The sequence below is a fragment of the Biomphalaria glabrata genome, chromosome 9, assembly GCF_947242115.1.
Source record: "Biomphalaria glabrata chromosome 9, xgBioGlab47.1, whole genome shotgun sequence".
Lineage (NCBI taxonomy): Eukaryota > Metazoa > Mollusca > Gastropoda > Planorbidae > Biomphalaria > Biomphalaria glabrata.
Window position 1 is genome coordinate 42,973,763 of NC_074719.1, and position 12,474 is coordinate 42,986,236.

The following is a 12,474-nucleotide window of genomic DNA, read 5'->3' on the forward strand; positions in this document are numbered from 1 at the left end:
GGGGTATCTAGGAGTTGGTTTTCCGTGCTTCCTTTAGGCGCTCAGAAAACACAACTCTGCCCGAGTCGGGTGTCAAACCTCGAGCCCCCTTCTAGGTAGCCAAGACAAGCCAAGTTCAAGCGCACTTAGCCCCTCGACCACACTTCCCACAAATATGAAAGATCTTCAAATCTTAAGCGAATTGATTTCACAACCCAGAGGTATTTTAAGCAATATTTACTAGTTGTTCCTTCGGCTATTAAATCTTTGAACAAAATGTTGCTTACAGTTGTAAATTTTTTTATGTAATGTTAAAGAAAAATCAGGGTTGGAATATATATCTCTCCATGAATAATTATTACAATTACAAAAAATGTTTTACCTAACACTCCATACTGGTTTTGGCAGTTGCATTTTTTTTCAAATCATAAAGAGACTTTTACATGATCAGGTGTAATTTAGTACCCATATGTCAGCCTTCTATTTGTTTGACAGTCATTAATATTTAAGGTACCGGTATATAGAATTATCAGAATTTGCAGATATATTTTAGGCATTTAAAGAATGCATGGTCATGTAAAAAGTGTTTATTATAAGCAAATCTTTAATATTGCTAATTAACAAGAAATTAAAAACTCATTTGAAATTACGACATGAATATTTTAATAGTATTGCCTCAACTCAAACGGAAAGATCAATATATAAAAGAAAAAAAAAGAATAATATTTTTAAATTGATAATTTGTCATATAAATTGATTTGTTAACGTGTATATTGAATTTGATTAGCTGTTTTGACATCCCTATAAAAAAAATACAATTTAAATAACTTGCTTCAAAATCTTTAAAAAAAAAAAAAAAAAAATTACAATTGAGCAACACCCCAAAATAACACCTTAAAAAGATACCAACTCCCTGCCTTGTTATAATAAGCACAAAAGATAAACACTTTTCAGATAATAACTGATATACTGACACTAATAATGTGCCGAGATTGATCAAACAAACACCCGAATAATGTATGATGTAATATTCTAGGACAATAACCAAACAAAGTGGCATCAAAACTAGCTACCAGGAACATGTCGAAAAGATAATCAGCATAGTGACCGAAAACAGAACAAAAAAAAAAAGTGAAATGAGTAACACTAGTGGAAGTTTAAATTAAAACGTTATATCAACAGTGACAGATTATTCATATATATATTTATGTATACATATATATATATAAAAAAAATGATATAACATACTGATCTGTAATTAAGAACAAAGTTTATGTCTAACCAAAGCCTGCATTTGAAATTGAGGCAAAAACTAAAAATGTAAATTTTCAAACAATTTGCCTGTAAATATATCATACAAACATATATAGTTAAAAAAAAAAAGTTTTCAATTAAAAAAAAAACTAATGAAATTGGCCCCAACAACAAATCTACACATGCACACAAAACATTGTCTTAAAAACAGATAAGTAAATGATATATCATCAATCTATTCAAAAACAATAGGTCAAATGAACAGTTAGAGAAAAAAAAATGCAAAAGTGTACATGATAATGAGTCAAACGTCTATACTACACATGGCTTCCATTAGTGAGACTATCAGCATACACAAGGGATAATTTTGAAATTCATTACTGAGTAGATTTATGCAGAAAAAAAAAAAAAAAAACTGAAACATATTCTCACTAGCGTTGCATGGCAATTTTTTTTTTTAATTTCTCTTACCCTAAAATATGTATGTTTTCAAAACTCAATTTGTATCACATTAAAAACTGTTAAGATGTGTATTCATAACCCCTCTGAGACTTTTGGTAACAGTATGCATTAATATCGAAAACTATAAAATGCACAATGAAAAAGGAATCAAAGACAGACTTGGTGAAATTTCTCCCTACTTCTTGGGGGTGGCAGCCTTCTTTGTCTTGGCCTTGGATTTGGCTTTTTTGACACCAGCTAAAGGAAAACAAATGTTTAACAGAAAATCAATGAAAATATCAGGATGCCTCTTTTCCTTAAAATGAAGGGCCTAATTAAAAGTTACAAATAGAAAGAACACCAATAACAGTGGCAATAAAGCCCAAGGCCCTGTCTAGCTTTAACACATCTCTCCATTCTGATCTATCGTGTGCTTTACGCCTCCATGCCAGAACTTTTACCTGTTGTAGATCTGTATATCAAGAAATACTTTCTTAGGTTAAAAGCACATTGTGTGATGCGAATAGTTTAGATTAAACTCCCACAAAGATGCAAGTAAAAATTTGCTGGGTCGACGTAATTACCCATCTTTCTAATAATGATGCAGAAACAAAGAAGAATGAGTTTTAATGCATTGATGATGGGAGAGTCAATCTGACAGAAATGGCTGTTTCAAACAGACAATGAGGTATGTGTTCCAGAGAGTAAGTAAAGAATAAATAGCACTGACCTGTATTAACATTTTTAAAAAACTATTGACATGTAAACTTTCTTTGGAGGTTTTTATATTTACATAAATCTATTATGAACCATTACAGACAAATATTTATTTTCAATTACCTGGTTTCTTGGTTTTCTTCTCTGCTGGCTTCTTGGGGGCTTTCTTGGCAGGTGCTAAAGAGAGAAAGAATTTTTTTCATAACTGCAAGCTAAGTTTTGTTTACCCTACCAACACTTTTTTTCATAAATACAAGCTATGTTTCTTTTCCCACCAACACTGTCAACTAAAGGTTTTTGAAACAAAAAATCCTGTATTCAAGCAAGGAGAAAGAAATATCTTCCTTATGGTTCTCCTTGATTTGCAAAGCACTAATTTTATAAAATAAAATGTTTACCTTTCGCAACTGCTTCTGAATCTCCAGCTGTTTTCTTTCCTCTGCCCTTAGTTGCTGCCATTATGAGCGATAAAGTCTGAATCAAACTGATTATTTGCTGTAAGAAATAAGAATGGAATATTACTTATCTGGAATAAATTCTAGAATTTGTAACGTTCGTTATTCATGATCTTTTTAATACTTTAAGGCCTTTTATTATTGTTTCCAAAACTATATCTAGAGCATAATTAGTGGTCTCATAGAAATTTGATTTTTTTATTTTAATAATTACCAAAGATGGTTTAACAAATCAAAAATGATATTTAAGATCTATATACAGCCTAGGTCTAAAATAAATATACAACACCAAAAAAGTAATATAGAGCTTATTTATGATGATCATAGATAAATCTAGACATTTCATGGTAAAATAAAATAAAATTGGTCTAGTCATCTGAACGCTCCAACATAAAAAATGAGAACGAAGAAGTCTAAATCTAACCATTAATGAATAATTATTAATGCTTCACTTTTCCATAGATCAACTAGAATCTCATCCACCCTTTAAGAGTTTTAGAGTACAAAGTAGTCTAGATAATCATTAAATTCACCATTTTCTCTCTAATCATTATAGACTCATTAGATATATCTAATTTAGAATTCAGATCTACATCTCTAGAATTAGATTAGATCTAGACATCAACATTGACAAGGTCTAGAATTCTAGATATCTAATAGAATAGTATAGTAAAGTGCGAAGTTCAAACAGCCCAGATTAGTAGAGAGGCTCGATTAGCACACGTTTTATTACTAAAACTTCTTTATTTGAATGTTTACAAAGGGACTGCTATTTAATACTGTGCACGTTATTTCTTCACTTCCGACACATTTCGTTTTCCTTGAAAAATCAATGTTCCTGGTGAGGTCAAACTCAAGAGGTGTTGAATTATATTTTATACCTTTCAGTAGTCAATGGGTCTAGTGCTATTTTTATGTCTAAAGACTCATCAGCTCAAAGAGACTTTTATATTTGGCATATAGACACATAAGGAATATTCAGAATATTTATAATTCTAAAATGCAGATTAAATCAATATGAAAATCTAGTTTTCTAGATATAAATAGTAGAAGTAGAATAACAAATAAAAAAAAAAGTGACATCATATCTACACACTATGACGTTCAACACAGGAGAGCTTATAGTAGACTGTTTCTAGCGGGAGCGATACTAGTGTATACAATTATTGATCGACTAGGTATGGTAAAGCCTGCTGTGTCTAATGATAGTCTAATGGGCGCTGGTGTCAAAAGTCAAGCCAGTTACATCGCTTGCATTGAGCTTGCCTGTTAGAAGAGTGATCATGCGTTAGGTTTGGTCTCAAAGAATGAAGTAATCAGAAGAGGGCATGTTAGAAGAGTGGAGACACTGAGTAGAAAAGAGTATAGTATGAGATCACCTATTACTCTTCTTTCACTCTCGTCCCTTCTAAATTTTATTTCTAGCGCAGCCAGCTAGATCTACATGTAACACTGTTGTGTCTAACAACCTTGGAGTGGCGTCAGTTATAAGTCGTGAATGGAAGTTGTGGAGCGTGGCAAAGGCTGGTGTTCTTGCGCAGGAGTAAAAAGAAAATTACTTTCTAGTGAAAAAGACTAAAATGTTTTAGATATATTATATATTTTCTTTGATCAGCTCGAGCCTTCCATTAGCCTGATCGAACTTAATAACTGGGTGGAGGAAGGGTCCCATCGAAAGAAGTAAGCTTGTCGATACCCACCCTACATCTCTTTTGTTGTCTTTTACATCATATTTAATATTAACTAAGCGAAGTGTTACATTTAAATCATAGATCTATCTATTTTATAGACAAAAGGATGAGGAATTCATAGATCTTGATACCATCAGTTTTTTCATATGTTACGGCGCTATAAAATTCATAATACAAAATGGCTGCCAACAGGCTAAATTTGCTTGAACTTCGTACTTTACTACATCTAGAACAGGGGTTCTCAACCTGTAGGTCGCGACCCCCTTGGGGGGGGGGGGGGGTCGATTTGCCATGGTTGCCTAAGACCATCAAAACTATGGATTGTTATCGTCTATTCTTCTATTGCTGTATCTGCGTGTGGGAGTGGAGTCAGAGTGAGGGGGATAGAAAAACGGGGTCGACGAGCTTAAAAGATTGATAACCGCTGATCTAGAATATTCTAGAATACTTTAGATCTCATTATTGCTAGTAGATCTAGAATCTAGATTCTATAATAATTAATATTATTATTAGTATTAGATCTATTGGTATACCGATCTATTTAATCTATTCTATATTATACTAGATAACTAGACCTACTTAAGCCTACTAGATCTAGATTATTCTAGATCTAAACTAAATTAGAATCTAGATAAATAAATCTCGATTCTAAATGTAGACTACAGTAACTTACGTTTATCGAACAAGTTAAGCTCATTTGCCGACAATTTTTATGTTTGAATTTGTGTATCTCCATAAAAATTAGACCTAGAAAAAAACTGATTGTATCTGTGAATTCCTCATCCATTTTTCTTAAAAAGTAGACATGTTTTATTCTATTACTACTCATAGTTAAACTTATATTTGATGTTAAAATGGGTCAGGTTGATGATTTCAAAAGCTTAAATTATCGAACACTTTTTTTACCTTTATCTTATCTTATCGAACATATTAAGAACTTATCGAACACACGAGAAGTATGGTGTTTTAAAAGTGTTATAATCTTAAAATTTTGTGAAAAGTATGGTGTTTCAAAAGTGTTATAATCTATATTTTTTTTATTTATATCATTTTCTTTTTACGCCATGTCAAGAAAGACAGATTTTTAGTCATTTTCAAATGGTCCACATCGAAGGAATCTATCACTGATCAGCTCTGCTTAGAAACTGACGGTGCTAAGCCCAGTAACGCATTACCGTAGTACTTATTTAGGTCTAAGCTATTTTGAGACATAAGGCCATTAATAATTTAAATCCAGATATTATTTATTTGAGGGAGAGCCTAATAAGCTTTGGTAGCCAATAGATAATCCCGCCCTCCCCAAGTCATTGCAGGACACAACAGTTTACTTGGTTGACCTAAAAACAAAACATACGGTACGCGGCCCTACGTAACTAGCCGCCGATCTAGCACGCTCAGTGTATGTAACAGCCCAAAAGTCAGTGCTAGATATTTTTCGATCTGGGCGGGGAAGGTTGGGGGGGGGGGGTGCTGAAAAGCTATGGTAGCTTGCAAGCTGTGTTACCTATAGATGTAGATAAATCCGCCCTCCCTAAACCACCTGGTTGACAAAAAAAAAAAAAAAAAAACCCACAAAAAAAAAACACAGTATTTTAGAGCACGCTTAGTATTTGTCACACACACACACAAAGAACATATTTATATATACTACATATCTATCATGCCTAGTGATTGTGACCTAATTAGCGGCTTGACCGTAGGTACTCGACTGATGGCTCCTCCCCTTTTCCCCTCAACATTGTTCTTACTACAACTTGAACAATGTTTTGGGGCTGTGTTGATGGCCTGGTTTACACCTGTGTGTTACGCTATCACTGACCATTTTTTTTTTGTTGTGTGTTAGTCTGGTGGCTGCGTTTGGATTGAGTCTTGATATTTACGTTGTTACTTTGCACTGAAAAGTGTGAATGTTGGAGAGTGGAAGAGCGGGTAAGGGGGTGTAGGCAGAATAAGAGAGTGGTTAAATGTGTTATTGTTATTATTTTGTGTATTTGTGATGTTTCAAAGGAGTGTCTTTGTAGCGCATTATGAGCTTTATCATACTTTATGGCAAATATATATATATATATATAATTTTATAGACCCGGCGCCACACGTCTAGATCGAGAAGCACAACTGACTCTTGTATTTGAGGCTGACATCACATTCTAATGGTCGATCAATTATTGATGATCTCTGGATACAGTGTCTTGACTGTTTCTCTCCCCCACCCCCCGACCTTTTTTTTTTTACCTGCCCAAGACATTTTTATTTCAAAATACCATATCTGCATTCTATACCTCCCCCTTTCGTTTTATTAATATCTCTTCACATCAAGCACATGCGCTAGGTATTGGTTTATAACACATAATTCAGAAGTTAATACAATGGGACAAATTCAGAAGTTAATAGAACGGGGCATCTGAAAAAGAAACAACAACTGAATACTCAGAATACATTCCACTCTGTTTCTCCTGGAGTTTTTGCATCGATGCCATTAGCATCAAGCTATAATATATGTGTCATAAAATCAAGCTTTTAAAATGGGTACAATTAGTGCATATCGATGTAAATCTATTTACTTTAAAAAAATATAGCACATTTACGGTAAACCACAAATAACTGATACAAATTGTAACATATGATTAATTTATATCTGAACTTTGCATTACATTATTTTAAAAAATAGCAATTAAAAAATATATAATTTAAATATTTTGTCTTCTTTGGGTTATATCCCTTTGATGTTTATTTTTAACATTAAAATGGCGTTCGATATCTTACGAAGCTGAGATTGCTTATATAAAAACTGCTATTATCGAACACCCCCTTTTTAAACCTCAATTTTCATGTTTAGGTAACAAAGGATACTTTCAAATAAATAGTTGTAAATATTTCTCATCCTATTTAGAAGCGTATTATATAGTTTTTTTGAGCTGAATCATCATTAGCATTAAAAAATACCCTTAACCCGAGACTCACTCCACTCTTCCCAAGAGTTCAAAAAATGTGAAATTTTTATACCAATATTACCAATGCACTTTGAATATAAGTAAAAAAATTATCCTCAGGTGAAAATGAAACTAATTATAACTTAGCTATAAAGAAATGGACGATGCACAATAAGAATGGACTAGTTTCTTTATAATCATCGAAATAAAGGAGAATTTAAAAAAATACAATGGGGTGTTCGATAAGTACCTTAAAACGAAGGTGTTCGATAGATGTAAGTTACTCTAGATCTACATCTCAATTCTATAAATTCTAGTGTCTTAAGTCTAGTCACTGTACTAGGCTTACTTAGGCTTACTAGATCTGTTAACTTAATAGATTAGATATAAATAGATCTAAGTTAAGTGTTATGTATGGTCTAGATTTACTAATCTCTAGACTCCTCTAGATTACTCTAGATTCACTTAGACTTAGATCTAGATCTATAATTCTATATAGATCTAGAATATCTATGACTATGACTTAGATTCTCGAGACTCACAAGTGTAGATAGGTCTAGAGTCTAGATACTAGATTTAGATCTAATTTTTTTTTAAATTTATATTATTATTAGACTAGATCTAGATCTAATCATCTACTAGATCTAGATCTACCTATTATTATTTAACTTGAGTAATACTCGAGACTACAGTCTACACTGTGTCACTACTAGATCTAGATCTAGATTATTTCTAGATCTAGATCTAGTAGTAGACTCTAACTCTAGAGACTCTCCAGACTCTTAGTGATGTTAGTCACTCTACCTCTTCAAGCCTCTTGTCTTACTCTTAGACTTAGACCTCGCTCTACTCTAGATCTAGAAATAGACTCTTGTCAAACTAGAATCTAGAGTGTTAACTTCAAGGATAAATAGAATGCTAAGAATCTATTAAATAAATAAAAGAAGTGCCTCTTTACAAGATCTAGATTTGATCCAGATTTCGATCTAGATCTAGAGTTTACAGTCAAACTTCTTGGTATATAATTAATATAAGAATAGACCTAGATCTGTCAGCTTTTAAGAAATTGCCGCGTTGGAAGATGGCCGACCAAGTGTTCTTTAGACTAGCGGCAAACGAGTAAACAGATGAAATAGCAAGTGCCTTCTTGAAAAAACTTCTTGTTATCCAGGCATATCTCGACTAAGCACGTGCATTATCATAAATTAAAATAGATTAAATATCTTCGGTAAGAGAAAATTTATATAGGTATTATGGATCTAAATATATTAATCTTTAGTAATAAAAATATGAACAATTATAATTGATCTTACGGTATCGGCTGTTTTTCTACTTTGCTGTAGTTGTGAAAAGACGCCAACAGTTGTAGCCAGATGGATTGAAAGTGGGTCGTAATGTCCAAATTAGCCAATCAACGCCTTGCACTCTACCAAAACAGATATTCAACGAATCGGAAGCCTTTTTGCAATATAACATCACAAGAGCTCGCGCCAAGACTGTATATTTTTATTGGTAGACTAGTCCAGTTCAACTCAAGGCCTAAATTTAGTCGAAAATGCGGGTCAAAAAAGGGGGAAAACTCAAGAAACAACAAATCTGGCGCAATCTAGACCTAGACTTATATGCCCGGGTTTGATAGTTCTACGTGCGGAATATAGCTTAGGCTTTCTAGTTTACAAAGAAAAATAATATAGATCTAGGTCAATCACTCCAATATACGATTTTTTTAAAACAAGTTGATCGCCTGCGCCTGTTATTGTCTGGTAATGTGCTTATGCGTAGTGGACGTTCGATGGTCTCAGGTTCGAACCGGGCTATGATGCAATAATCCCCAGGAACATCCAAAACATGCAAAAACAAATCGATTGTTCTTTCTGCCAGTTTCTGAACATTTTGTGCTTCCGTGTAGATCTGGATCATCTAGAGCCACATATTTTATTTTTTTAAAATATTTTTCTAATGACTGTCCATTACTACTCTACGAGCTCTAAAGTTTTGTAGCCTATGTCTAACCCTCGGCCGGGTTGCGGCTATACTAAAAAAAATGGGAGCGCCTTCGGGAGTCAACCCTGACTAAATATCTAATATTATATTATAAACTAGCCTACAGACGTACCTATAAGCTTCTTAACAGGTTTAGTCGTAATGAAATAGTAGGCCTTCTTTAGATGGTAAAGACCTCATACAGATAGGCCAATTCAACAATCTCGAAAAACAAAAATCTATATTTGGTGTTATTATCTCATCTCTACCTGTGGTTCCTTCTGGGGCATAGGCAACCAAACAGCTTCCTACAGGCGTCTCGGTTCTGGGCGAGTCTCTCCGTCCCCACGTCCGTGATCCATATGCGATTCCCATCTCTCTGACTCCGCTTGGACAGCATCAAGGCTACTCCTCAAGTGTGTGTAGCCTCTTGCTCATGTCCTGAGTATAAAAACAGCTCACCCGAAGTCAGTCTTTTCTGCCTGGAACCAGTCCCTCTTGATTCACTGATTCCTAAGATTGTGAGGTTGTACCCTTTCATCTTAGATGCCACTTGCGCTGTCTTCCCAGTTTCATATATGGTCCGGAGTTCCATGTACCGATGGTGGTGTTGGTCCTGGTAGAGAAGATGGTCATCGGCCTGTCGGCTACCAGATGACTCTGGCTTTCACCGACATGAGTCATAAACCTTCCAGCTGAAGGTCCATCTTCTCCCAGGTCATTGACTTCTGTTGATTTGCTGTTAGGTGTTTCTGTAGCTAGTGGTTTTTCTATATAGGGTAGGGTAGCTAGCCCTACGCCCAAACCTCCTCCTTTCTCAGCCGGGCTTGGGACCGTCCTAAGTTGGGTTTCGTTAGCTGCTTTTGTTTATTTCGACTGTTGTCTAGATCTAAATGGTAAAAATGTTTAGAATTAGGTCTATATGTTGGAGCCAACAGGGGTAGATCTTTTTTTTCCCCTATTATTAAAAGAAAGTGCAAGTAAAATAATTAGTTATCAATAATTAATTGATTAATTCTTTTTATTATTTAATATCAAAAAGGGAAATTAATACTTCAGTATTAAAAGATACGGCTAAAAATGTAGGGCTTTGTCCCATTACATAATTGTACACGTTATTTCTAACACACCCATTCTCGGATCAAGTTGAAACTTTAGACAATTATTTATTGTGGAGACACAAACTCAAAATCGACCCTCGAAGTGGTCCACCCAGGCAGGTAAAAAGGCAGGTTTCAAAATTTAATAAAATACTCACAAAGACATACAGATAAAGACACATTCCTCGTTCCATATGCTAGTACAAATCAGTACAAATTATGCTCTTTCTTCTTCTTGCATAAATGATTTAAAAATTAGATTTTTCGGTTTTAGAAAAGAAAAAAGTAGCCGTTGCATCAGAACTTTGAATGGTCTAAAATATTATGATGTCGGAGTTTCACTTTCTTTTCTAGTTTACGAGATCTAAACGGGACAGACGGACAGACGTTCCACACAAAACTAATAGCGTCTTTTCCCCTTTCGGGAGCCTCTAATAAAAACACATTAGCCAATTATTCAATGAATTATTAGTAATTAATTATTTTGTTTAATATCGAAAAAGGGAAATACGGTATACATTACTGAGATGTAGAGTTGCAAATGTGCAGTTATAGAAGCCTTTTTTTTATAAAGTATTTGTTCATATTTTGCTTGTTTTTGTCAATCAACGCACAATGCGGTAAAATGAACCTAAAAGAGAAATATTCGAAAATAGACTGCGCAGTTCATCTCAGGTAGGCCTACGGTACTGTTTTAGTCGGTGACCCGTAAATAGCTCGGTCAAAATAGCGCGGTCAAAATAGCGCAAACAAACTATCGCCGATAAAACATTGCGGACTTACATAGGAAGTCTATAAAAAATACCGAATTTTAGTAAGTAAAAATCCTGGGCAGCATTTTTCATTGATACCTCTGTCTTCTTCAATTAATAGATCTAAAAGTATGCCATATTTGCAGAGAGATTAGGCCCTATGCCTACTTTAAAATGTTCTCATTCTCCTTTTTCACCAATGCATAACTTGCTAAAATAAAATATGTTTTTTTTTATTTGATTACTTCGTTTAAGGGTTAGGTTAGGTATATGATGATATGTGTGTTACACATGTGTGTTATAGTACAATAGTATGGCTTTGTCCTAATTGATCGTTCATTGTCTATGGAAATCTATATGGCAATAAAGTGTCAACATTAATCGAGACCGAAAGATAGAGAACACTTAGATGTAAGCAAAAGAGATTCTGCTGTTCTTAAATCTTCACCGTACCCCCCAATTTCGCGCAAGAATTGCAAAGAAAGTATTCAGACTGCGCGTGCGGCTGATAGATTTTTTTTTATCACAGTCACCTTCATAGTCCCTTAGTCTGTTAATCCGTTCGGGCACTAACACATGATCTGACGACCGTCTTTTTAATTCTTTTACCCTAAATAGAATCACTTTCAATGACAGGCCCGTCCATTAATTAATAGGCCTATATTCTCTTCCCTTCGCTTTCTCTGCCTGCCTCATCTTCTTTTCGTTGGTACTGTTCCCCGAAAGCATGTCTTTGCAAGCCCTGAGGGCCTTGTGATATAATCATACAATTTTAGTTGCTTTTTTTTGACAATGGTCAGCAGGTCATCGTGAGGCCTAATTGCTATTGTGATCCTGTTTCTAATCATCTCATTTATGATGCGGCCTTTAAATGTGATACCTTGTAGCCTTCTATGACATCTCAACTCCAGGGTTCTCATAGCTAATTCTGCAGTAATTGGCCAAGATTTGCAAGCTTAGGACTACAAGAATGTGACAATGACCAAGAAGCGTATCAGTCTGATTTTAGTGTCGATGGCTATGCCTTTTTTTTCCCCAGATGTTTCAAAGCTTTTCAAGTCCTGCTAAGGACTGTGCAATTCCGGCCAGTAGTTCAGGTCTCGTTCTGTTGTCTGAAACGATAGCTCCGAGGAATTTAAAACTTCTGGTACTTGCCAGCTTTCGATGCCAAT

The 12,474-nt window shown here is 34.5% G+C and overlaps 1 long non-coding RNA gene across 1 annotated transcript; it reads right to left on the reverse strand.

Moving 5' to 3' along the window:
• Positions 1–625: 625 nt before the first annotated feature.
• On the reverse strand, positions 626–8,937 carry LOC106065242 (uncharacterized). The gene is made up of 4 exons (XR_001217308.2): positions 8,781–8,937; positions 2,790–2,886; positions 2,515–2,568; positions 626–1,932 (listed from the first exon to the last, which is right to left on the reverse strand). It is a non-coding gene; the product is annotated as an uncharacterized LOC106065242 (long non-coding RNA).
• Positions 8,938–12,474: the final 3,537 nt, after the last annotated feature.